This window comes from Sebastes fasciatus, chromosome 17 (genome assembly GCF_043250625.1).
Source record: "Sebastes fasciatus isolate fSebFas1 chromosome 17, fSebFas1.pri, whole genome shotgun sequence".
Classification (NCBI taxonomy): domain Eukaryota; kingdom Metazoa; phylum Chordata; class Actinopteri; order Perciformes; family Sebastidae; genus Sebastes; species Sebastes fasciatus.
The window spans coordinates 18,471,119-18,497,900 of NC_133811.1; the positions used below are offsets into that span (position 1 = coordinate 18,471,119).

Consider the following 26,782-nt stretch of genomic DNA (forward strand, 5'->3'; position numbering starts at 1 on the left):
AACTTCGTCTGGTCAGCTGACATTACTGCCAAGCAGCTTAAATATAGAGTGATATTGTGGTTTTAGCTGACGTGTGTCGCCTCACTGTGTTGAGCGATGCTCGTTCATGTCTATTTAGAGCGAGCAAGTGCGATCAACAGGACGCTGACTTTCGTTGACTTAACGGCCACAGGTGTCACTGTTAACAAGCAATTTCTGAAAGTTACAAACAGTCCCTTTAAAGGGACATTGGAGTTTTGGTAGGAGACGATAACGTTACTCGCTGCGGAGCCCCGTCACTTCACAAGACACGGGAAACCTCTGTTGGTCTGGAGGAACTGCAGCATTTATTTCTGCACAAACGTCCACTGTACATTCACTAGATATTCTCAGAGCTACAAAGTCTTCTGCAGTGTGGAGTTTGCGCGCATGCACGTGAGGTGGAGCGAGCTGAGTGAAGGCAAGCAGGCAGGCAGAGGAGCAGAGGAGCAGAGTACAGCAGAGACTCCGGCCCTGGAGACCAAAGTTACGGTCTCCCCCGCTTTCCCGACCCCGGACAACACTGTTTTGCAAGACGGGCTTCACTAGATAGAACTTTGCAGTTTTGGTGCTTCCGTGTAGTTTGTGTTGGAGTCTCGTCTGAACAGCGCAGCCACACGCAAGCGCGCATACGCGACCGCGCATGGGACACCGACCCGGGTGATTTATACGTGTAAGAAATTACAAACAGTCCTTTTAATTAAAAACATATTACTGGTAACAAATGAAATATCACTTGACATTAAGTACTTTATATAAGAAATAACTACAGGGAGAGAAACCACAAACAGAAAATAACTTCATATATTTCATTCATTAAATTAAAACGTAAATTGATGCGCATGATTTTAAAAGCACTAAGACCAAAACAGTTTCACCAACATCGGCTCGTTAACGCTGTTTTTTGCAATCCACATTGAAACCAGTTGGTACCGGCAGCACACTGACATTTGGTCCAACCTGCCCTACCGTCTGAAAAGAAAAACTACGTTTTAAAAATGTCAGTAAAGGTCACTTTCTTATAAATAATGCTTCCTGCAAAAGTGAAAGGCTATGAATGAGGCAGGGAAATATGCACTGCTGTATGAACATGCAATGAGGAAATCAATAATAAAAACAATAATTGCAACATGAATCAAACACACCGCCGTTCATTCATTCTCTGGGGGGGAACGTACGGTTTCTGATGTTTATCTTGTGCTAATAAAGAATAACACTAAATTATGGATCGTTAGTCATGACTAACCTCCACACACACACACGCACGCACACACACACACTGATATGGTGATCGTTATCAGTGGGAGCCGAAAGCAACCAAAGGCGTATAATAGTCATCACAGAGAGAGGAGGCTGCCTTGTTTGGTTCATATGAATGAGAGGAAGCACTTAGGGCTGTTTTCATCTTATTGTTGTCGTACAAGGCTGCAACGCTCATAGCAGGACACACACACATTCATCCTACTCATTATCTCTGTGTGTGTGTGTGTGTGTGTGTGGAGTGGGAGTTGCGTTCACACACGTCTGAGTTCATGCAACCTGAAGCCTTTGTCACAATAAACACAGGTGTGCATCCACATTAGTTTCTGCCTGTGTGTGTGTGTGTGCGTGTGTGCGTGTGTGTGTGTGTGCGTGTGTGTGTGTGCGTGTGTGTGTAACGAGGGGGAGTGGGAGGGTGGGTGGGGGAGAGAGGAGGAGGAGGTGGGGGGTGAGCCCTCTTGTTGTATTTCAAGTTCACCCAGAGTTCCCACGCTGTTATTTTCTGCACGGCTGTCTTTGTTCTACCGGTCTCATCACATGTTGTGATTAGTAGGGCCTTTCAGGGGCCGCCCTTTGAAGGTGAGGGCCCGCTACACGACATCATCAAATCCCCACCCTCCTCCTCCTCCTCCCACCCTCCTCGTCTCCCGCTGCAAATCAGGCCACCAAACCGACTCAAACTCGAGGCCAAAATAATCAGCTTTTCAGTGACGGTTCACCTCCGTTGCTCTCTCTCCTCTTGTATTAGTTTCTCTGTTTTCTTTCATGTGTAATTTCCTGTTTTCACATATTCTCCTTGTTTTCTTGAATCGTATATCCTCGCTCTGTCTTTTCTCCCTCTCAATCAGTACTGAGATTGAACCCCACAAGGTAACTTTGTCTCCAAACCCTCTCTTTAGCTGCCAAATCCTCTCAAACACTGAATATTGATACGCGTGGTTAAGGATCGGCTCACAGGGGGAGACATTTATTTAGAAAGTTGGATCGTGCCGACATTTTGGCAAGAAAATGATACGTTTCCACGTCTTCAGCCCACTCGCGCTGCGCAATCAAAATGGGTTTCAAATCTCAGTTTATTAGTAAGCCACAAGTGCATTTTTTGTCAGCAATAACATGTCATCAGTGCAGACATGAATTGGGTCTAGACTGTCTTACCAGAAGGAAATGGTTGGAGTTATGCGTGCACGCTCAGGCTTTGAAGTAGGCAGATTTCACCAATAAACTCACTCCAGTGCCGTCCGTATTTTCTGCGTTAAGTGTAATTACTTCTGCTGTACATATTTACACAATGGTCCACATGTCATCAGGTGTTTAACTGTATGAGTTTGTTTAGTTTTGATTTCCTGCAAAGAGCTTGTGTGGATGTACATGACTGCAGTGAGTGTAAATTAAGCCGGGCTGCAGCGTTGACGGAGTGACGATGATGAATGATGTTGATGTATTGCGTTCAGGAACTCTCGGTTACTCCTTAACCAAACAAAGTCGCTTTAACTGTTAAATGCTGGAAATATTCTCGGTGGTGTCTGCCTCTTGATTTTAATCATCAGAAATAATCTTAACGGACACAAAACGCAAATAAGTAAGGCTGATTATACAATGTACAGTAGGATACAATAACTGTGCTTCTTGTCAGGGTCGAAATGAGGGTAAACCAGTATAAAGGAAATAAATGTCTAGAGGAATAAACAGAACCAGACAACATGTGAACCGGCTCTGAATAATAATAATAAAGTATCAGTTAAACGTGCTCACCACTTCCTCCGCTTTGGTCAAATGAATCAGATCCTGACCGACTCAGCTGATGAATGATATTAAAGGATAAAGATTTATACGGTATATAATGTTTTTGTACTGTGTCCAACTTTTTGGCACAGTATAAAAAAAATTATAGTCAGTTTCTTTAATAAACCCCCCCAAATCACAAACTTGTCTCAGGGCTTTACAATCTGCAGCTACAACATACAATAACTTCTATTATTTTGGAAAAACTTCACTAAAAAAAAAAAAATCTTTTGTGTGATCATATCATATTTACAGAGTACATTACTTGTTTACTGATTTATTACATGTTCAATAGACATGAAAACCATTTGAAGAGTTGGTAACAGTTTAAGCTAGAAGGTCTATAATTACAAAGCCTTCATTTGATGATGTCATAGTTTCAGTTTTATTTTTGTTTCATCATGTGATATAATAAATCAACTGACATCTGTCAGGAAACAATCCCTCAACACGATGTTGCCTTATGAAGTTTGTAGTCAAATACATTTTTGTCTTTTGATTTGAGTCGTGGTTTTTGCTCATTTTATTAATTATGATAATAATAATAATAATTTAGTTAAGGGGTCTTTAAATGTGATAATAAAATAATTGCACAAATGTAAAAAAAAAAATTTAATTGCAAAAGGATTATCTAAAGTAGACAGAAGTTGTAGAAAAACTGCAGTAGACTTGGTTCATTATGTCAGCAAATACAGCTACCTGGTGTCAGCACCATCAAACACACTGAGGCAGGTTTCACCACACTATTTAAAGATCCACTCCAGTAATTTAGAATTAATGCTGCCTATTAACTTGTTGAAATGTCTTAAAAGCATATTTAATCCCTCATTGAAAAACCCATAATCAATGAATATGCAAATATTTCCATTTCAAAAGTTACACAAGACTTCACGGAGAAGTCCTTTCTCTCTGTTTGTGCACGGAAGGCTTCAAGTTCCCACGTCACACTTGTGTAAGTTGTATATTGGACCATGATTGGCTTCCAGTTGTGATGTCATAACATCTTGCTCATACGACTTTCCTTCTCCAGCAGATGAATATAAAAACAGCGTCAAACATCCACTTGAAGTAACAATAAGTTAAACCACATTTTGAGTGGAAAGGGACTTTAAATATTTTGTTACATGCGTGTCTCTGCCTTTGCTAAAAAACAAATAACACCATTTTTGAAGGTGTGACCCTCAGTGAGTCACGATGCGGCGTCTGCAGGTTAGCCGCAGACAGATGTTCGTCTGCTCGATAAACAATACGGCGAGGCGCTCTCTGGTGAAACCCTGCGGAGGGCGAGCCTTGTTATTGTTTATAAATAGAGCTGTGTGGACGCTGAGGAAGGCTAACTTTGTTTCCCCTGACAGGGAGAGGAAGCGACGGCTAATTCTGCTCCAGACGTGTGTGACACCCGACCATTGTGCCTTAGAGAGAGGGGGGGAGGCGAGGGAGAGAGAGACATTGTTTATGAATGTGTGTATTTAGGAGGTTGGGTGGTGTGTGTGTGTGTGAGAGAGAGACACGCTAGTATTGTCCTTCAGGAGGGTGGGGGTTTGAACGTGGTTTCATTGTTTGCTCACTGACAGTCCCATGTGAGTTTTGTTAACGGTGTCCTCTCCTTCACGTTGGTTCTACACAGAACAGAGTGAGCTCTCAGTGTGTGTGTGTGTGTGAGTGTATTGAGGAAGTGAAGGATGTGTCAAAGTTGACCCACTGACACTCATCTCTGTCTTGTCTCCCCATGGGAAGTGTTCAAGGGCCTCCCTCTGTCAAACACACACACGGAGAAACCGACCTCGGTCTCGATGACACAAGACAAATGTCTTTTTTTCTCCTTTTGTACTCTGAATTATTTATTTATTTATTTATTATGTTAATTACTTTATTAAATACTAATTATTTTTTCTAATGAGCCAAACTTGACTCACAGTTTGGTTTCTGTTAACTGCTTCGCTGACAATCTTATTCATTAATTGCTTCGTAAAGCAACTTATAGTGCTGTTTCCTAGGAATTTACTAATTTGCAACTGTCATTATACTTGCATACAACAAATCCTGGTCTTGCTCATTGTAGACTTGTAGATACTGTAATGCGTATGATATCTTACGAAAAGTGATTCCTAATTTTTCGTGCGTATTCCTACGAATGTCCAGCAACACGTGTCAATTTCCGCTCATTACATGCATACAGTCTTTAGGAAAATATCGACTTGGTGAGGTTTAGGCAACAAAACTACATAGTTAGGTTTCGGAAAAAAATGTGGTCTGGGTTAGAATAACTCTGGTAAGTACGGAAGTTACATGAGAAATAAATCAACAGCTTACACGTGACGAAGGCGGCTTCAACCACCGGTGCTTTCCCCGTGCACATTCGTTTTTCATTCAGAGAAAATTACTTTCCTTTTCCCGTCATGATTTCAATGTGAACGCAGCACCAGCCTCAGGTATCCAGCTGGATAGCAGACGGTCCGTGAGGCAAAGTATCAAGGGGGTTAAGTAAAAAACAAAACAAAATTCAATTAACATTAGTCTGACGTAGTTTTAAAATGTTTTTCCACTGCATGAAAAGACCCAAAATGAATACTGTAAGTGGAGTACTTGATCACTATATGTGAATTATTTAAACAGCATTTGTATAGGAATGATTCTGTCCCAAGCTTTTTGATCCATATAAGCTGTTGATCACTGTTCACGTGATCACTATGAGCGTTTCCACTGTATTTAAAAACAACTCATAAAAATATATAATTTCATTTTTTAAAAATGCTCAGAAATGTCGTAAAACAGCTGAGTACTGTACTGGGTACATTTACTGGGGGACTATTTTCAACTGCGGATTAATACACATTTGGTGCTCTGGGGAATATCGGCATCAGGACGTGTTTGTAGGATTGTCTCAAATAAACTACAGTACCCATGTCGATTGTAATGAGAGAACATGTCAACCAGTACAACGGTGTGTCTCATTTATGTGTTTTTAATAGTTTGTGGACACTAATGGAGGTCTACGGCACAGAGGAATCAGATACATCAAGCTTTGGCAATACGGACTGTTAGTAGGATCAATTAACTGTTGGTCTTTTCATGGGATTTGTTGACAAGAAAATTACAGAATATTGCCAGCCATATCCTTTAAAACAGAATAATAATTAAAAGTAGGATAATTAGAATACTGTACATATCTACTATGCGGTTAGCATTAGTGTAAATGAGTTTAGCTGAACAACTTCAGGAATAATCTGTTCTTGAGTTGGAGTGTGAGCCACCTGTAGCCCTTCCCAGACAGACGAGTTGATGGACATATGTTGCAGAGATCACGTCTTTGATTTTTTTTGCCTCAGACGACCTGAACACGCCCCCTTCATCTGCCATTCTTTGATCTCCTAAATAGTGTGCTAATCCTCAGTCTGGTACATGTGATATCTACATTCAACAGGTGGATAGGAGGCAGCGCTTCGACTCCCATTTGTTGCATCCATTCAAGTCAAATCAAAAAGACTGAAGTACCTGCTGCTGGTGAATATTCACAGGATGTCTTCATCAGCGCCGTCTGACTTTAATCTGGAGGTGAAGTGGCAAGAGGAGTGGCTGGTTTCGTGGGGGTTTGGGTGTGACTCATGTCTGGAGTCAGCGAAACTCCTGGTGGGTGGTCACTGTGAGGAGCGAGAGAGAAAGTCAGAGAGAACAAAGGCAGTTATTTAACTTTCATCTCAGCTTGAGGTAATTATTTACTTTGAGTTTGACCCAGTCACACTTTCAAACTGGCCTTTAGCCCTTGGAAAACTGGGAACTTTGTCCTTTTCTGACATTTTATATAATGAAGAGTATATAGGGCAGAGGTATAACCTGCCGGCATGCGACAGAAGTCACGAGTAGCGCGAGAAGTTCATGGTTTGTGCCCTCAGATTGCCTCAAATTTGATCCTTTGATATGGTTGCAGTGTGATCTCTGGGCCTGACAGGAAGTTATGTCGAAATTGTGAGGCGAAAAACAACATTGGTTTCACGCATTTGTCAAACACACACACTCCTAACAGCACACAAACTTCTAATCACACATCTTTACCCACTAATTCGATAACGAGCCTGAACAGTGGAAACATGTTTTAACGTTTGACATTTGGCCTCGAGAAAAAAAGAACAAAACGAGCCTCCCTTCAGTATCTTCGCAGTCTTGGGAGTGAGCAGCCACTCCCCAACCCCCCTCTCCTGCTACAGCGAGGGGTTGCTGGTCCTCTGACCCCGGTAATGACGGCGGGTCAGGAGTCAGGTTGTGTGAAGGAACCGTCTACGTCTGCAGAGCGCGTGAGGAGCGCCTGGGAACCAGAGCTCGCCGTGTGATCCCGTGAAATTGATCCCTCCAGAGGGGACCGGTGGTGTGTATTTATTTTAATGTGTGGTGGTTATGTGTGTGTGTGTGCGTGTGTGTGTGTGTAGGAGGGGAGCGACCGCGACAGGAGACACACCAGCGGAAATGGTAGATCCCAGTGGTTGGCCTGTCTTGCCGTGACCATTGTGCCCTGTCTGCATGCCTGTCTGCAGCGGGAATGACAGGAGGCAGCGGAGGGAAAAGTCTGAGACGACTTTACGCTTCGCTGTCTCCTGAGACAGAGTGAAATAAGCAAATTAAACCCTAAAATTGGCATTTCTCATGGTTAAAAATAGTAAAAGGCAGCACAAGGCTATCAATCTCAAACAGCCAGCAAAGCAGAAAGAAATAGTTTGACATTTTGGGCTAGAACGTGACTAGAAGGTAACACGCAAATTGCGAAACTCTTGCGAGATCGTTAAGGTTAGGCATTGACCTCGAATGGTTACGGTTAGGGTAGGTTGTAAGGCAGTGAGTCTCGTGAGAGTTTTTGCAAGTTTTTATAGCCTCTTATTTGTTTCATCCAACCAAAAAACTGTACAAGAACAATTACCAGTTGCGGTTTTGCGGGTGTTAATGTGCTGGACTATTTCTTGGCTAGGAGTAGTCACTTACTGGTGGACTTTATTATTGGACGGAAGCCAGCTAGCTGTTTCCCCCTGTTTCAAGTCTTTATAATAAGCTAAGATAACCGGCTGCAAGCTGTAGTTTCCGGACAATTATGAGAGCAGAATCGATCTTCTCATCTAAGTGTATTGCCCAAAATGTTGAGCTTTTCCTTCAAGTAGATTTTGCTGATACAAAGTACTTATAATGACGAACTTTCACTAAAGTAAATTTGCAGGTCTTCTACTTGTAGTGATTTTTTTTTTTTTTTACAGTATGCTATGTCATTTCTATTTAAGCTGTTTTCAAGATCAAGAATAACCTTTCAAACTCAATGTTTAAGCCAACATGGATGAAATTTAAACATCTACATTTCCATCAAAACTGGGACAATGAGTTAATCTGCTGAGGAAGAACATTCGATAGGATCAAAAGCTCCAGAACAGCTACTAATGAGATTGAAGTAAATTGTCTTCTTGTTTTAACCTTGTAAATGCATCGTCTAATCCCATTAAAGCACCTTTAAAATGAGTTTAGATCAGGAAGAGTTGTACGTTAAAGAGAGCAAGAGACACATGAGAAGAGGTTGTTTTTAAGTGTGTGCGTGTGTGAGTCGGTATCTGAGAGAGACAGACCCCTCCAGTGAAGGCCTGGCTGCTCTTTCATCTCCAGCATCTGCTATTCTTCTTAGAGCTCTCGGCCGCTGTCTGTCTGCTCTGCCTATTTAGATGCAACCACTTCAGTCATATCTGTAGGCTCGTTATGGCAGCTACAAAACCAATCCCTCCTCGCGCTTATTCAATCACAGAGGGATCTCGTGAGCTTTTTCTTGTCTGTCTGCTCCCTCCCGGAGGCTTTGTGCAGACATTTCGAAACAATCAGATCTATTAGTCGGGACTTGTGATGTCTGATCCCTCCGCTGCGCATGGGGCCTGAGTGGAAATGCGGCACGCCCCGTTCACAAATTCCTTGAGGTTTGCGAAAAATGAAAGAGAGATTTTGTCATGAATTGACCACACCTTTGAAGCAATGCCACGGACGTCTTTAAGAATTGATATATGTTGTGTTGCAATGTGAAGGGTGGCGATGGTAACAGACCAACTGGGAGATATTAGCACATTGCTTTCATTAAGAAAAAATGCAATGGAGGAGAAAAGAGTAAAAATATAACAATGTGTTTTCCTTATGCACAATATGATGCAATATATACTGTATCCCTCCTTGCAGTATACAAAAAGGCTGAGCAGTAGCGCTAGTTCGATATTATTGTTTATCATCCATCAATAGATTCTATTGCGATTAATAACAGAAAATATATTTATTAATAAATAAAATGAAACACGTTATTTTGTTTCTGGAGCTCACGATGGAAGTAGCTAAGGGGTGAGCCATCTCGCTTCCTTCTCGTCTCTGCTGAGAGTTGCACATGTGCAGGAACAATCGGGCACTTGCGAGAAAAATAGCGGCCGGTAAAGACAAAGTTTAGGAGCTGAAGCGCAAGCAAGCGTTTTAATAATCCTGGAAACAGGAGTCTAGTTGGTTGGCGTTAGGAGATGTGGGTGAAACTCCAGATTAATTTTCTTAAATAAAGATTAAATATGAAAGTTGACTTGAGTCTTTGTTGTTATTTGATAACCGCTAACAAATAAAACAATTTGTTTAGGGACAAGTACAAATCGACTTCGGGCAAGTCGATTTCTGACCCACTTGTGACCCATTAGTGTTGAACCCTGATTAACATTGTGTTATTGATTACTATCTGGCCATATTACAGTATGCAATATAAAATTTTAAAAACATTTTAATTAATGAAGCGCTGCCTGGTCTTATCTGAAGCTACACATATGGTGAACTGTTAACCTAAATATGAATAATTGTCTCTTTTCAGGTTGTTTAATTGATTAAATGTAAGATAACGGTTTAGTCTGTCAGATAATAAAAGGCAAAAATGTTGTTTAACAGAAATATGTTATAAAATTGTTAAAAAAAATGTTTATCCTTCAGTGGATTAGATACAACAATAACTGTATGGATGGTATGAACTGTAATTGTAGTTTCGATGGTTCTTTTACCATTTTAAAGTTTGGTAATCAGCAGTGATTGATTGTGATGGGAACTCTGTCATTTCCATGATTTTCCATGATAAATGCATTTTTCTGTCACAAAACAAAATCATCTCTCGACTTCCAATTAATGAAAAGGATTGCTTCATGAAATGATAAACAACATAATGTAAAACAGCTGATGATATAACAATGCGTGATGTATGAAATAGTGTTTAGTTAGCAGATGACATGCTGGTACTTTGTGCCCACACAAGTCAACTCCAGTGGGTTTTGTGGGAAGTCACACACTCACCGGGCTGAAAGAGTCAGACCTACGTGTTGTCATTACATCACTCAGAGGCCAGATTCAAAACATTAATTAGACAGACTTCCCCGGCTTGTTTGCTTTTGGACTTGTGAGTGACGTGTGTATGCATTCGTTTGCATGCATGCACGTGTGTATTTGCGCGTGCGCACACATGCATGCTGTTCTGTGCTTTGTGTGTGGTGGCTATGAGTTGAGTTTGGGTTCGCTCACCAACTCTTGGCTTGGCTGTGTTTGTGTGTGTGTGTTTTGTCACAGAGTGGTTAGCGCAGCGCTGATTGCTGTTTATTTGGTCTGTGGGTTGACACAGAGCCTAACAGTCAGGAGCGCTACTGACAGCTCTGTTTTTATTGGGTCCCTGAGGCCGTACCAACACTAACACTGGGGTCGCGCTCTTCCCTCTGTCCCCCGTACCTTGAGACTCCCACACCAAGCTTCCTGTCTGTGCTTCGAAATAACATACAGTAAATCATTATGATTACAACAAGATCTTTTCTAAATTGTATAGGAAAATACTGAGAGAAATTCTGTTTCAAAAAGGACGTTAAACTGAATCACAGTGTTACTGAGACAAAATGTGTGGCTGATTATAAAAGAAAATCTAAAAGAGCTTACAATTAGGGCTGTCAATCAATTAAAATATTTAATTGCGATTAATCGCATGATTGTCCATAGTCAATCATGATTAATCACAAATTAATCACACATTTTTATCTGTTTGAATGTACCTTAAAGGGAGATTTGTCAAGTATTTAATACTCTTATCAACATGGTTATGTTGTGGCTATTGAATCTTATTAACAAATATGAGTCCACATTTCGTCAGACCTCACCTGGTCCAAAAACATCTCTCATCAGGTGGGGAAGGCCCAGCAGAGACTCTACTTCCTCTGGAAGCTGAAACAGGCTCACCTTCCTCAACACCTGCTGATCAACTTCTATAGGGCAACCATTGAGAGCCTCCTGACCTACTGCTGCACTGTGTGGTTTGCTAGCTGCACAGTGGAGAACAGGAGGGACCTGCAGCGGGTGGTGAGGATGGCGGAAAAAGTGATTGGGACCACATTACCCCCCCTCAGTGACCTATACACTGGTCGGCTCTGTAAAAAAGCCAGCTGTATTTCCAAAGACCCCACCCACCCTGGACATGTACTGTTTGCTCCCCTTCCCTCCGGAAGGAGATACAGGACAATTAAAACACACACAAACAGACAAAGAGCTGCTAAACTGTTTTTCGTTGTTTTCAATGACAATGACAATAAAGTATATCTATCTATCTATCTATCTATCTAAATATGCTTGCTTTATGCAAATGTCATAATAAGCCTCTAATGCTCAAAGTTGTATTTTTTCACTTAACAAGATGCATTGTCTGAAACAAATCCCTATATCTCACTCAAATGGTACTTGTTAGGTGATTGTGTTTGCATTATAATAAGTGTTATGACTAGTAATTAGACAAATATACTTGGGAAGATTTTGCGTTTTTGCAGTGGTGGGGAAAGAAACCAGGAGCAAGCACTCTTTTGCATGAGTGCGGTAGACTAATGATAAGTTACATGATACAACACATATAACACATAAGACAAATAAATGATAACATGCACAAAGATATCGATTAAAACAGTCACATAAAAAAGTGTTACATTTTATTTCCAAATAAGTGGCCGAGATTTGATTTGTTCACGACGTGTGTGTGTGTGTGTGTGTGTGTGTGATGTTCTGACCGCTTCATCGACTGTTACCATAGCCAACAGGAATGATGGCGGAAACTATGAAAACAAGAACCAGGTTGTGAAAGAAATGGATTTTCCTTGAACTCTCCAAGTCTACAAGTGTTGAATTGACCATCTAACCATCTCCGCCCCTGCACACACACACACACACACACACACACAGATATAAGATAAACACATACACATGCTGACGTGCTCAAGATGGTGTATGGTACATGAACACTTAGTCAACCATGTAATGTGACCCTGTCTCAGCCAACACACACACACACACACACACACACACACACTAGTAAAGAGGTCACCGCTTTACCATCTGGTGGTCAAACACACACACACACACACACACACACACACACAGTCACACATAATGATATAATAACCTGTACTGTCCTACACACTGGACTACCATGTCTGTCTCCTCACACAACCTCACCACTGACCCTGTTACACACACACACACACACACACACACACACAGCTGACATCTCCCTTCAGTGAGGAGAGCATCGGGGGAGGAGGGAGGAGGGAGGTGGGATGCCGAGATGGGACGGCTGTGTGGGTGTGTGTTAGTGTGTGTGTGTCCCTGCTGTAACGGCTGCTCCCGGCCGTCCACACAGCTGTCTGCGAGACACACTCACACACACAAACACACGCACACACTGGGCGGCTGTGAGAGTTCCCCCCCACGACTGCTTCCCAGGCCTGTGACTGAGAGAGAGGACAGGAGGGGAAACGGCTGGAAAGGATTACACACACACACACACAGACTTACACAGCAACAACCATACATACACACAGATATACACAAACATGTTATCTTCGAAATGTTTGAGAATTGAAAATTTTGTCTCTGATGTGTCTGAAAAATTGGTTCAAACAGCATAAAGACTCTTTTATAACAATCGTGTTTTGCAGTTTGGGATTAAGTAATAACTGGGAACACTGCGACATCTGTACCATGATGGACGACAAAGCAAGAAAAACAATTGTTCAGACAATCCGACAGGTTGTGAACGAGCCGACAGATTAGCGAGATTACCTAATAATTCACGGTATTCAAAGGTAAAACCAAACGTGAGCACATCTGAGATTGGTGATGATGCCTCGTCGCACAGAAAACTACAATACAGATATATAAAAGTTAGCCAGGAAGTTGGTCTGTAAACTGTGATGGATGTTTAAAACGGACACTTTGGGTAATGATTTAACTGTTGGTCTGAGTTTTGTCTTCCAAATAAATCTAGATAACTAACTAGAAGTTTGTTTAAAACTGCCTGATCATCTGACTTGTTCCTCGCCTCATCGGATTTTTAAAGATGTTGCTGCCTTTGCGGATCTCAGCAATAAGTTACTATATCATCAATAGAAATTTCAAAAGAAGGCAAAAATAATATCTCCTCCAATATTTACTCCATATCCACTTATTATATTTTATAATATAAGAACTTGAAAAATTTACAACAAAACAAAAAATTCCCCCAAAATTGGTTGTTTATCAAAATGACATATCTTTAGGTTTAGTTGCAAAAGCACAATTAGGGTGAACTTTTATTTTGCTGCAAAAAGTCTTATGAAAGAAGTTGATGGATGGTTGGGCTCACTACTTTGACTTTGAGATTGTAGATCACAGTTGGCGTCACAGTTCTTCTGTTAACCATGAAGGCGATCTTTCTCTAATCTTATCCGTGAACATGAACATTCTCTAAATATAGTTCAAATTGCCTAAACTGAACCACACCTTTAGCACAGGTAACGTAGATCTGAAAATACTCATTTAGGTAATTTTGAGGACAGTGACAAACAGCGTATTTGCTGTTTATGGATGAGGAACTGTTAATGTTCGAGTCTTTTCTGTTTGGACTCGGCTGTTTGTTAAATTCGTTAACGAAAACTATGACGAAATATGTTCGTCAATGACACTAACTGTGACTATATCAACATGCAATATTACTGCCGAAAAAAGACGAGACTAAAATGTAGTTTAAAAAGTAAAAACTTTACCAAAATCTCTCTTTATTTCCGTTGACAAAAAAGAGGAGACAAAATATTATAGTCTGTTTTTTTTCCAACGCAGTAGCTCCGTTTCCTGTGTGTGCCATATTACACCAGCAGCACACAATGAGCACACAACAAAGGTTTGTATGATATCTTTTGAAAAGCTATTCCTTATTTTTCATGCATTTTTCTACGAATGTCCTTTCAAAATGTCTTTTCAAAATAAACTTCCGTAGGTTTAGGCAACTACTAGTCACGGTTTTCTTCATCTGGACTTTTAATCAACTCAAACTTGACTAAAAAAAAACAGGATGAGGTTGACATTTGACACAGAGACTAAATAAAAAAAACAGCTGACAAAATTAACACTATTTAGAACAAACTCCACGCCATAACACTTCAATAAATGTCAACACAGACTGAGCGGGCTCTCCACCACTCTGTCACCAGGAAATTGTTCATAGTTAACAGGAAACGGGACCACAGTCTCAACAGGAAGAAATGGGCAGCCACTTTGGTGAAACCAAACCTCATGGGTAAACTTTTACGGAGCATGTGTCCATTTAACACATCTTCCTTTCAACGGATAGAAAGATGTGTCGAATGGAAACACCAGTCTGTGTTGTCCTAACAAGACAAACAGATTTGTTATGTAAATGGGCACATCCTTTCATAGAGTGTAGCTTCTGGAGATGTTTTCATTGCAGAAACTGCTATTTTAGTTATTTGTCGAGGGCCTCATGGTATTTCGGACGTGCCATGTGAAAACACGCGGCGGACTCAGGATTATTCCCCGTGTTTATGTTTGTATCGGGCGCTTTACGCCGTGTTTGTTATCCCTGCAGATGGAAATAGACAGAGGCTGGAGTTTCACAGGCACAGGAAAGGCTTTGTTGGCAACCAGGGCACTCAGAGCCGTCACTGCAGGCGTCAGTATCTGGAAATCTGCATCGACACACTGAGGCCTTGATGGTGATCAGGTTCAGTCGAGAGGTACTGGATGTATTCAGTGGGTTTTAATGAGAGACTACTGTAAAAACAAAGAAAGACAGAGCGAAAGAATTAAAGTCACTTGACAGGATGAGGCTCCATGAAAATCAAAGTTGTGACATCCCTGCAATGATTCCAGACCCCAGATTTAATGCTTGGTGTTCACCACACATATTTGCTTTGTAGCCTTTTAGCGATTCTCATGAATATTTGTGAGCGTGTTGTTTAGGCGACAGCGGGTTCCTCTCTGTGTATGTTTGCGTGTGTGGTGGTGGTGTGTGTGACTGAGCACTGTTGTGGTTATTGATGCATACTTCTTATGAGGCACGGCATTACGAGCTGGGCAGAAGTTAAGAGGGTGGTGGTGTGTTTGTTGTGTGTGTTGAGAGTGTGGGAGCGAGACAGAGAGGAGAGACAAAGACACTGAGACAGAGGGAAAATAAGAGAGCAAAATGAAAGGTTAACGGAGAGAGACACTCACGCCAAAACATAACGATTGCATGTGTGTGATGCATGTAAGAGGGCAAAGAAGAAAGTGTGTCTGTGTGTGTGTGTGTGTGTGTGTGTGTGTGTGTGTGTGTGTGTGTGTGTTTCCGTGGCAACTTGATCCAGTGGGAACAACGTGGGCCGCGCGGAGCCATAAACATAACAACAGGAAACCATGAGCATATACATGATCATCTCTTGGTATTGTACATAACCAACCCCGTCTCCTCCTAGACATTACGTCTATATACAACCAACATGCAACACAAAATACGTGGGAATGTAATGCTGACCGGATTATATATTTTATCAAGATAATAAAGAAATGCTGTTAATTAACGTGTCTACCGAGTTGCAAATTATTGAAAGTGAATGCATCAGTAAAATGTTCACTGACAGCGTCTTTCATTTGTTTTCCGTCAAAATACGAGATCTTGCAATTCAATATCCGCTGGTAGCAACTTCCCCATTGTTAAACGTTTTTATGGTTATGTTCAGGCACTTTGTTAAATTTAGGAAAAGATCATGGTCTGCGAGATTGGGATTCTATTGCCTCCGCACAGCTCTCAAAATGTCGACGGCTCAGCCGGTAGCTCCCAGCTAACAGTGCTAACAGCGCTAACAGTGAAAACAATGGCAACAGTGCAGACGGAGCTAACAGTGTTTACCTGGGGTGGAACCGGAGGGTAGGTGCTACGCCTCAGCAACGGTGTCGTCGGTCCGGACGGCGTTATCAGCTGTAACCGCCACATAAGAGCAGTGCAGAGCAGCGGCCGTGAGCTAGCCAATGGGGCACGCTCACATGCACAAAGAGCACGCCCGGCCGGCCCGGCGATGTAAACAAAGCAAGGACAAGCTCGGATTACAACACCCCTAGGGAGAGCAACTTCATTCTCTGCTCAGGTAGACATTACTCCTCTTTATCTTTACATAGACAATAATTGTTTGCTGCTATATTAATGCTCTGGATATCATATATAGAACCTTTAAGTACTGAAAAAGTCTTAAGATTTAACTAAAGCTATAATCTTTCCTTAACTAAAGTGCTTTTGTTGCCTAAACCTAACCACAGACGGGACTCAGGATGGAAACCCCGATCTCTGCGGTCAAAGTCCTGCACTTTGTTCGCCCGCCATCCACCCCAACGACCTACGTATGACTTAAATGTAGCGCCTAATTCACCTTGAAATATGAATTCATTATATATTTTATTTTGAACCTTTTTTTTGACAATTTAAAGACTAAACTGCAGATGATGTAAAACTAACAATTTCGTACTCATACTGACAAGAAAATTATGTTTGATTTATTACGTTATTTTAACAAAGTGGACAATGGTGAAGCTGATTTACAGTAATTTCTCTAAGTGTGTGAGCATGTGTGTGTGTGTGTGTGGGTGTATGTGTGTGTGCTCATGGGTGTGGGATCTGCAGCACCAGCTGGCGGATTATACAGGTCTGATGTGTCCCTCATGTCCGTCAGAAGCTGCCGTCATTCTTCCTGTATTTTGGCCAGTAGTGCATGATGTCACTTCCTGTGCTGGATTGCGTATGTGTGTGTGTGTGAGGGTGTGTATGTGTGAGGGTGTGTGTGTGAGGGTGTGGACCATGCTGGGATCCAGCTGCAATGGGTTATCTATCTAACAATCTATCCCAAATGAATATTACTAACACTCACAGAACAAAGGACAGACATCATTACAGGAATCTGAATTTATCCTAAAAGCAGACACGTTTCTTACACACTGAGTCATCGTTTCACCTGCGTTATAGGAGATGATTTTAATCACTATTTCACATCCTAAATATGAGACTTAACCAGGTTGCTTTGGGAAATCGGTATCTCATAACTGATTTGGTTATTTTACCTCAATCTGTGATCTTTTTGGTGTAATGGAATCTATTCTGATATTTTTATAGCAATGTTTTACCATTTATTTCACTATTTATCACATCTATGCTGTAATTCTGAGAACCATTATAGGTTCGTTTGAGGTTCAGTGGAAGCTGCCACAAGTGAAATACCTCGGCTTTAAAAGGTGCAGGTCAAGAGGTTTAGAGGGTATCGTAGTGTAGAGCTAATATCTAATTTGAGATTACATACACAACAGTCAATATTTACCACACACAGTTGTGCAGACCTAATATAAAGAACTAATAAAGGATGACGTATTTAGCTTTAGAGTTATGACTGAGTCTATAACAGGATTTATGTTAAGTATAGCTCTGTTTCAAAGGAAAAAGTATATTAACTACAATATGGGTTTAAGTGAAAAAAGATGGAGATCATTGTCAGATGATTACTTGGTTTTGTGTGTCTTTATGTGGCGGTTGTAAGTTTATGTTGTATAGGGTGACCATATTCTCAAACCCCCAAATTGGGACCCTTAAGTGTACCACACATTCATGCATGCGCACATGTATGCGCTTATGCACGCACCAGGCGTGCTATTGTATATTGTCATCTGGCCGTCTTCATATAATCTTTTATATTCACATTTCCACCGTGCGCGACTGAAAATGTGTAGCGTACTGCAGACGCCATAGCAACAGCCTTGAAAACAACACATTTGATTGACTGACACAAATACAAACAAAGTAGTGTTGAATTCAGACGCGTGGTGCATTGTTTATGTTTTAATATTGGGTTAGGTAATAATGAGTGGGACAGAACAAGATAAACGTTTATATAAACGCTGAAAAGCATAATATCATCATTATTTTAATTATAGAGGAAATCTGGAAAATTTGATGACGTCTGTTGAAAACTGGGACATTTTAATGTTTTACAGATATTTGTCGGGCCTCGAGACACCCAGTTTGACACCGGGACAATCCCGGACAAACCAGGACTTCTGGTCACCGTAATGTTCTGTCATCTACATAATATGTTAAATATACAAATATAGTATTTTGAAAGACGTATTGAAAATAAACTAATTGAAAAAGATCTAGATGAGGGTGGTTAAGCATAAGAGGTGCATCTTCACAGCCTCATAAGTTCATTGCACATCAAAAATAGATATACAGTATGATGTGCAGATGGAGGATGAATGTTTCCTTCCAGAGGAAGGAGCCGAGGAAATTACATGAAGGAGATGAGCAAGAACTGAGAATAATGAAAGGACGTCATTATCGGAAAAGGACTGGTATACTGTTATTATTAGACCATGTGTTTCACATGTATGAGGGGTCTGTCTGGTTTCTGCAGCACAGTGGTACAATTATGAAACCTTCAGTTCTTATTCCATCAGCTGATTCAAGGAAGAGAACAGGACAAAATGTGAAGTTAGTTTATAAACACAAAGAGTGATATTGAGATTGCGGCGTGAGGAAGGCCTAATGACATCACAAAAGATATTACCCACCCTAGGCGGGACATCATCTGTTTAAGCTCCTTCCATCAGGCGTGCGCTACAGATCAATCCGCACAAATAGACTGAAAAACAGCTTCTTTCCAAAAGCTGTGGCACTACTGAACTAAGACATCTCCTCAGTCTGACAACACTGATGTGCCGCCACACTGAACCCTGAACTTTTGCTGCTGATGTTCGCACACTCGTTAGTTGTATTTTTAGCGTTATTGTATTGCACTTTTTATCGCTGATATTTATTACTAATCTTTTATCTCATTTGTGACGTCTTTTAATACAATGCACAATTTGAGGTTGACGCAACTGCAATTTCGTTATGCTTGCATAATGACAATAAGTTCTTGATGACGATGATTGAGATTCTTAACAATAACAAATAAATGTCTAGAAATCTGGCAAACCAAAATCACTTCCACGAGCTATGCTGCTTGGATTGAAAACTCTTTTTTTTTTGTAGAAACTGACATTTTAATCTTCAGCATTTCTCAGAATAACCCGAAATTACCTAAATTAAAATAAAGATTCCAACATTACAGAATGGTGCAGGGATGACGTATTTTAGTCCGCCAACCAGGAAGTTAGCATCACCCTGGTTCCCTCAATGAGCTCTGTGGCAAACAAACGTTTATGATACTAACAACAAGTGTTCAACAAGATAATCTTCTCAAATGAACAACCCTTTTATGATTTTTGAAGTGTGAATGCAATCGCCAGAAGTAAAAAGCTAACAACGCTATAAACAAACTACACCTCGGCCACATGAACGCAAGTGTACAAAACAAGGCTGCAAAGGCGGACGAGTCAGCGTGATGACGTTTAGTAGTCTCATTTAGCCACTTGTTAGCTACTGCCTTTTTTAAGACACGTAAAGGCTTCAAAATTCACAAGTGGGATATTTATTGATGAGCTTGTGTTAACCACAGACCTTATTTCAGGCATCTAACTAAAAAACCCATTGACTTCCAGACGAGGGAACCAAAAGTGCTGAAATGCTGATTCATTTCCAGGTTTTAGGACTCATTCCTGTAGCACTCTATTGAGCTAACTTTAGCTGATGAGGTAAAGTCACATGTTCATCCATGAACCCAATAGGAAGCCCAGACATTTCAGATCAAAATATCATCATCTTCACACGTTTACATCCATCCATCCATCCGCTCCATGATGAAGCCATTCCTCCCTCAAACATTCCCTTTATCCTCTCCTCTGCCAGTGCATCCATCCATCCATCTGTCCATTCCTCCATCCTCTCGTGTCTCTCCTCTCATCTATTCGTTCTTGTTAGTGTGACCCCGTTTCAGAGTCTATGGTTGGCAGCCGGGCTGCTGGGACACGTGGTTCATTGACTGGGAAGGTCTGGCAACACACTCTGTCTTTCCTCTCACACCATTTATTATCTGGACTGGGAGACTCCCAGGACCCGGGAGCTTGTGCTCACATGAACACTGACACACACACACACACACACACAGAGCAACATTCAGTGTGAGAACTTCGGCGAGGTCTCTTCACCCGAGTCACACAGATGTTCCTCTTGGCACCTCAGCAGGTTATGGTGGGGTGGCTCAGGGGGCCTTTCTGGGGTCTAGGGTGGGGGGGGGGGGGGGCGCCGAGGGCCAAATAGGGCCCCAGAGCCTGGATGAGAGCTTCCTTTGTGGGACACAAAGCATTGTCTGTGCTGGGAAAGGCCATGGGGATGGGAACACCGCCCAGAGCTGGACACTGAGCAGCGATTCGAGCTCTGCAAGTGTGTGTGTGTGTGTGTGTTTATGTGAGACAGAGAGACAAGGAGAGTGAGTCTGAGTGTGGGAGAGAGAAAGAGAAAGTGTGTCCTCACATATGACATATGACGGGTGCTGTGTGTGTGTGAGAGAGAGAGAGAGATACTTCAGACTGCTCCATTAAGAGACGTACAGTGAAGTTGTGTGAAAGTCTGTCTGTGAGTGTGAGAGAGCAGCTGGAAGGACAACGTCAGAGTATTTTTCTGCTCAGCATTAAGATCAGATGGCAGCAGAAAGTGGCACAGCGAGTGTGTCTTCACTAGTTGGTGAACTATTGCATGATAACGGCCCAGACTCTGACCAGCTGGGAACATGCTAGCTCTCCGTCACAATAGCTCCTTCTTTCTCTCTACTGAGCCGTTTACTACCCTGGCATTGCGTTCTCAGGATTGTACAACATTTCATTTAATAAAGACTTTGTCGAAGAGGGATAAAAGTTCTCAGCAAACTGTGAGTTAGCAAAGAGTCTCCGTCCCTAGAGAGGGCAACGCGAGCACCAAGCGGCGAGGTCACCCCAGGCCTTTCCAAGCTGACTTCCACTACTACAGAGGAAATACGCCCGGCGAGGGCCAGCCAGCGGCAGGGATAGCTCCCACAAGGGTATCCTCCCATGCTGACTGGCCGTTCCAGCTTGCTGGCCCTAAATGTTACTTTGTATTCTCTTAAAACTGAGAACATAATAACAACAATCAGTGTTTATACTTTCACTGCCCCAATGAGCTTTACAGCAGTGACTACTAAAAAGTAATCACATGAGAAATATTGAAGCAATATAAATGTTTCAACAACATCAAATGAACCCTGGGATAAAGCTGTGTTACCATGGCAACAGACAACCTAACAAGCAGCCGCACCCAGCTTTTCTTTCAAATATGATAAGATATGGTGCTGATGAAGGACCAGGAAGCACGGCGGTTATTTTAAGACTTCGGGGACTGTCGCTTACGAAGTTAGAAGAAGTTGGCATGAACCAAAAGAGTGAAGCTTGCATGTGTGTGTGAGCGTGAGTAACGGGGTGGAGGGTGGGGGGTGGGGGGGGTTAGGGACGGTGGGAATGGATGAGGAATGTCAGAAAGCCAAAGAAGGGGAAAGAATGAAAACAAAAAAGCAAAGAAGTGGTTTATGCCCGCAGAACAAAGATGGAGAGAGGTTTTTTTTTTATAATTGGCCTTTTCCTTCGGGTCCCAGACTCACTGGCTGAGAGGAGGAGACACGGGGGGACAGAGGAGTGCATGAAGTCTCTCTCCAACACACACACACACACACATTCACACACACACCGACGACCACAAACACAGTCCAAACTGGAGAGGACTCCAGGAAGATATTAGCAGAGTTTGGGACTGAGGTGATGTGGGAACCTTGATAAACCATCACCGTCTAATTACTGTCGCCACAGCTCTTTTACTGGCCAAGCACATTACACCAAAACAAAACAGACAAAATCACTCACAATGTGCCACACACTCCCAAGCTGATACAAAAACGTCTGCACACACACACACACACACACACACACACACACACACACACACACACACACACCGCTTTACTTCAGCACATGTGAACATCAGAGCAGGTTGGCCTCAGGCCCTGAAGCTCTCTGTGGGTAGCTGTGTTTTACATAAGACAAGCGTGACCCTAATGCACCATGGAGAAATGTGTGTGCGTGTGTGTCCACTTTGCAAACCACCCTGGAAAGCCCCGCTCCTCATGTGGGTCTGCAAACCCTGCAGAGCTGCTGTCTCATAGTTTATTCAGCTATTTTTGGGAGCCCGTTTAAAAAAGCAGGAAACCTGAGAGAGTTTGTTCGGAGGTTTACTTTCTCACAGGGAGGTTGAAGAAAATTGAATGTTTTGGTTGTGTTCTTGGTATTGTTTTTTTGCAATGTTTCCAGTGACGAGGCTCATGCAACCCAGAGTTTAAGAGACAAAAGGCATCAATTATCTCAATTTACTCTCATAAAGTATTTACAGACATCTATATTCATATTCCAAAAATATGACTATTTTGTAAGATGGAAATCGCAGTAATGTGTATTTTTCTTTACCAAAAGTGAAGCCATATTGCAAAATTTCCATAAAATGTTTTCTTCAAATAGTCACTGACACTTGCAGGAAATCTGTGAAAACAAAATACGCTTCACACAAGAATAATACAAAGTCATGTAAAAAATGTAAAACTACGCATCAATGTTCCAAAATAAAAAATCACAATTATGAAAACACACATTTTCAACTTGAGAAATGAGAAAACTACTGCTTGCAATCTGAGGATATATATAGAGAGAGTGTGTGTGTGCGTGTACAGACTCTTTTGTTTTCCTACAGTGATTGAGCTATAACTGAGGAATAAAGTCTCATAATTTTCCTTTTTTTTTTTTTACCATGGTATCAAATTGGTATCGATAATCATAGAAATTCACTTGTTTTGGTATCGACTACTAGATTTCTGGTATAGTGACATCCCTAATTCATACCAAAGACATACATCTTTAAAAACAGGTCTAAAATATATATTTGAATTTTAAAAAACTACTAATTAATTTCCTAAAAACAGCTGGGCACTGAAGTCTTTAGCGAACGCTACTCAAACAGGAGTAAATGGTGCATTTGTTGGGGAGTATTTTTGCTGCGGATTAATACAGATTTGCTGCTCTAGAGAGTATTTACAGCAGCTTGATGGTGTGTGTTGGATTGACTCCAAATAAACTACTTTGTTCATTGTAACGTCCCCGCAATAATTCATTTTTCTGCTGAGGCGTGTTCATGTGTATCAGGTAGGAAGAAATTCTTTGTAACATAGGTCAATATGTCACAGGAGTCACAGGATCTGTTTACTGATTCGTTGCGGGTCCTCTCTGGCCGTACTTCGCCGCTAAAAGTTCAAATATCAGCTTTTAGTTTGGCTGCACAAAACTGTCACAGAGTGCAAGAATGTAGCACACTGATGTGTTTTTAATAGTTTTTGGTAGAGCTGCAACGATTAATCTATTAGTTGTCAACTATTAAATTAATCAGCAACTATTTTGTTAATCGATTAATCGGTTTGAGTAATTTTTTAAGAAAAAAAAGTCTCTGATTCCAACTTCTTAAATGTGAATATTTTCTGGTTTCTTTGCTCCTCTGTGACAGTAAACTGAATATCTTTGAGTTGTGGACAAAACAAGACATTTGAGGACGTCATCTTGAGCTTTGGGAAACACTGATCGTCATTTTTCTCACCATGTTCTGACATTTTATAGACCAAACAACTAATCGATTAATCCAGAAAATTGTCAACGAAAGATGTGTCACTATTGTTGTTTACTGCCAAATACAGTTTTGTTTTTGCCTTAGTTAATTCGGTTTTTAAGCATGTAAATATGGAGAAAATGCACAGACGACGCAGCATGCCTACACACACACACACACACACACACACAAAGAGAGAGTAAGTCAGACATTCGTACAGTGGACCTTCCTTCCGTCACTGAGCCGGCTGCAGTAGCTCCGGTGGCGGTGTCTAGTTTCCACATGATGAGAGTGTAATCCTTGCAGGTTCCTGCCTGCTGCTTTGTTTTCCCCGCTGTCTGACTCATCCCTCCAACCTGTGGGAAGGAGGGAGAGATGGACTATGTCACTGTCATAACATGGGATTACTGTCTACAATACACTTTCTCAAAGGGATGGGAAAGATGCCCTGGAGTTTCTTTCCTCTCCTCTGTCTTTGTCCTCTCGCTTCTCTCAGATTGCACTTTTTGTTTATCGCCTTTCCTTTTCCTCCTTCTCCTCTCCTGTCTTCCAGAGTTTCCTGGTTTACATTCATGAGTATACACAATAAATTAACGCTTTTATTTTAAATCTTTTCAGCAAGTTAAACGTTTTCCTTCTTAATTACAACAGAGTTGTCCAATTATCTCCTTTTGTTACCGAAGACTTTAAACGAGTGAAGATGATCACATCCTCTAATATAATACTTAAGGGCAAGATCATCGCTAAATTCTTTGCAAGGATTTTGTGTTGTGTTACAGTTATGTCAGAGACTCAGAGCCTGTGTGATTGTTTTTAATTTTAAGTGCCTGTTGCACATTTAAATGTTCTTGAAACTCTCTCTTAAAAGCGTTGGGTTTCTGCCCCCTGGGGATTTCTGTCAAGGCATTTTTCTTTTTGAAAAATATTGGTTGATAGGGCTCGTGGAAATAGAGAAAGAAGGAGAAGAGAAACTCTCAAGTGATCACATGTTTAATCACAGGTATGTCTTGAGCAGGAATAGCCAATCAGAGACAATGATTTACCCTACGTTCTGCCCTATTGCTCATTCTTTTCCAAATAAATCCTTACACCCCTGAAAAATGCAAAGAAACAAACAAAAAAGTGGTGTAACATTTTAATAGGTTAAAACTACCCTACTTTCAATTATACATATTGCTTCAGCCAACGTACTAGGACCACTAATAATTAGGATAATCACTTCAAAATATGTCTCAGAGGGTGTGTGCCTAAATTAGCGAATTTTAAGTGACATATTTTTAGCAGTTTGAAAAACACTGGCCTTGATCTTAATTCTCTAAGTGAGCTAATGCAAATACATCCACACACAATATAACTTTCTCTCAAGACCATCCCGTTCTTTCACTCCCAGCCCTCCTACGTTCTCATTATCTGTGTGAATCCCAGGTCTTATCAGCCGGCACCTGCGCCGCTGCTCAGCTTCAGCGGACTAAATCCAGCTGGATCAGAGCTAAACACTGTGGGATTACAGGACAGTTTAACACTGAGGCATTGAGACTAAGGCCTGAAAGCCTCTCTGAAGCTGCCTCCCCACATGTTAACAATCAACCCGTTTTTCACCCGTTCATTTTGACGTGTGGTGTGGCTTTGCTGCCAAAAGCCACCTGTCCCTCAAAGTCTTTGGTTTGATAACGTGATAGAGCAGCCATTTAACCATTCACACCCATACTTTTTTATCTAATGTTTTATCAAAGGGAGTTCTATCCTAGGGCGATAAATAATATTTTGTTAAATAATAGAAATGCTGCCTGCAGTGATACTTCCAGTCCTCACTTTTAAACGCTTTGGCAGCCCCAAAGAAAACGATTTCAAACTGATTCAAGATCCTACTTGCAGATACGATGGAGTGGAGGTGATGGTTTGCCCGTTGGGTGGAGTGGCAACATCAAAAGCTCCACACACAAACTGCTTTCCTGGGTGCCAAAAGAGTTTAACAAAGCACACAGAAGAGCTTAAAACTCAACCCATGCAGCACCAACATGCTGCCGTCCAACTGGCAAGAAACACAGTAACGAAACCTCACCTGCACCTGCGGTGAATATCCGCCCTCACCAAGTCCGTTTCAAAATCTTCCCCAACGGAACGGAGGGAGAAGTGAAAGGAGTTCAACTGTGCAGTGTCAAGTCTGCGATTGACGTGTGTTTTTGAACTTTGGGGTTTTTGAAATTGTTCTTTCGCCTCAGTAGTGGAGATGTGGCCACCTAAACAAGGCTGGTAAGAAAAACAAATGAAGGTCGGCGTATTTTCATCTGGAAGAAAAGCAGGAAACTTTGAAAACCCGAATGCCAACAGTTCAAAGAGCTGCAGGGAAGGTGGGGAGGGTACACACACACACACACACACACACACACACACACGCATATACACACAGTATGTCATTCAATTTAAACAAACAGGAGGCCTCATGGACCCTCACAAGGCCATGCTCATGGTTACTGAGGCTACCAGTTGCCTTGCACACACACACACATACATGTTCGCACAACCTTTGCAAGGCCTGGTTTGAGTGAGTCATTGTTGTGTTACATTCACACACACACACACACACACACACACACACACACACACACACACACACTCACACACAAGGCCCCTCGTTGCCTCTCCTGTTTCAGCCGCATGCAACCAGCAATGCGCACAGCCACACAGGGGAGGCCTTGTGTGCGAGGGGTCGTAACAACTGCGGCAGTAGCTGCACGGTGACCTTTGACCCGCTGACAGCATGGGAAAGTGGGCGCACTCAGCTGTCAGGAC

At 41.7% G+C, this 26,782-nt stretch overlaps 1 protein-coding gene across 1 annotated transcript in view; it reads left to right on the forward strand.

Moving 5' to 3' along the window:
• Nucleotides 1–26,782, forward strand: part of acot13 (acyl-CoA thioesterase 13) — a 195,218-nt gene that overhangs the window by 151,837 nt on the left and 16,599 nt on the right. The gene's annotated exons all lie outside the window — the stretch shown is intronic.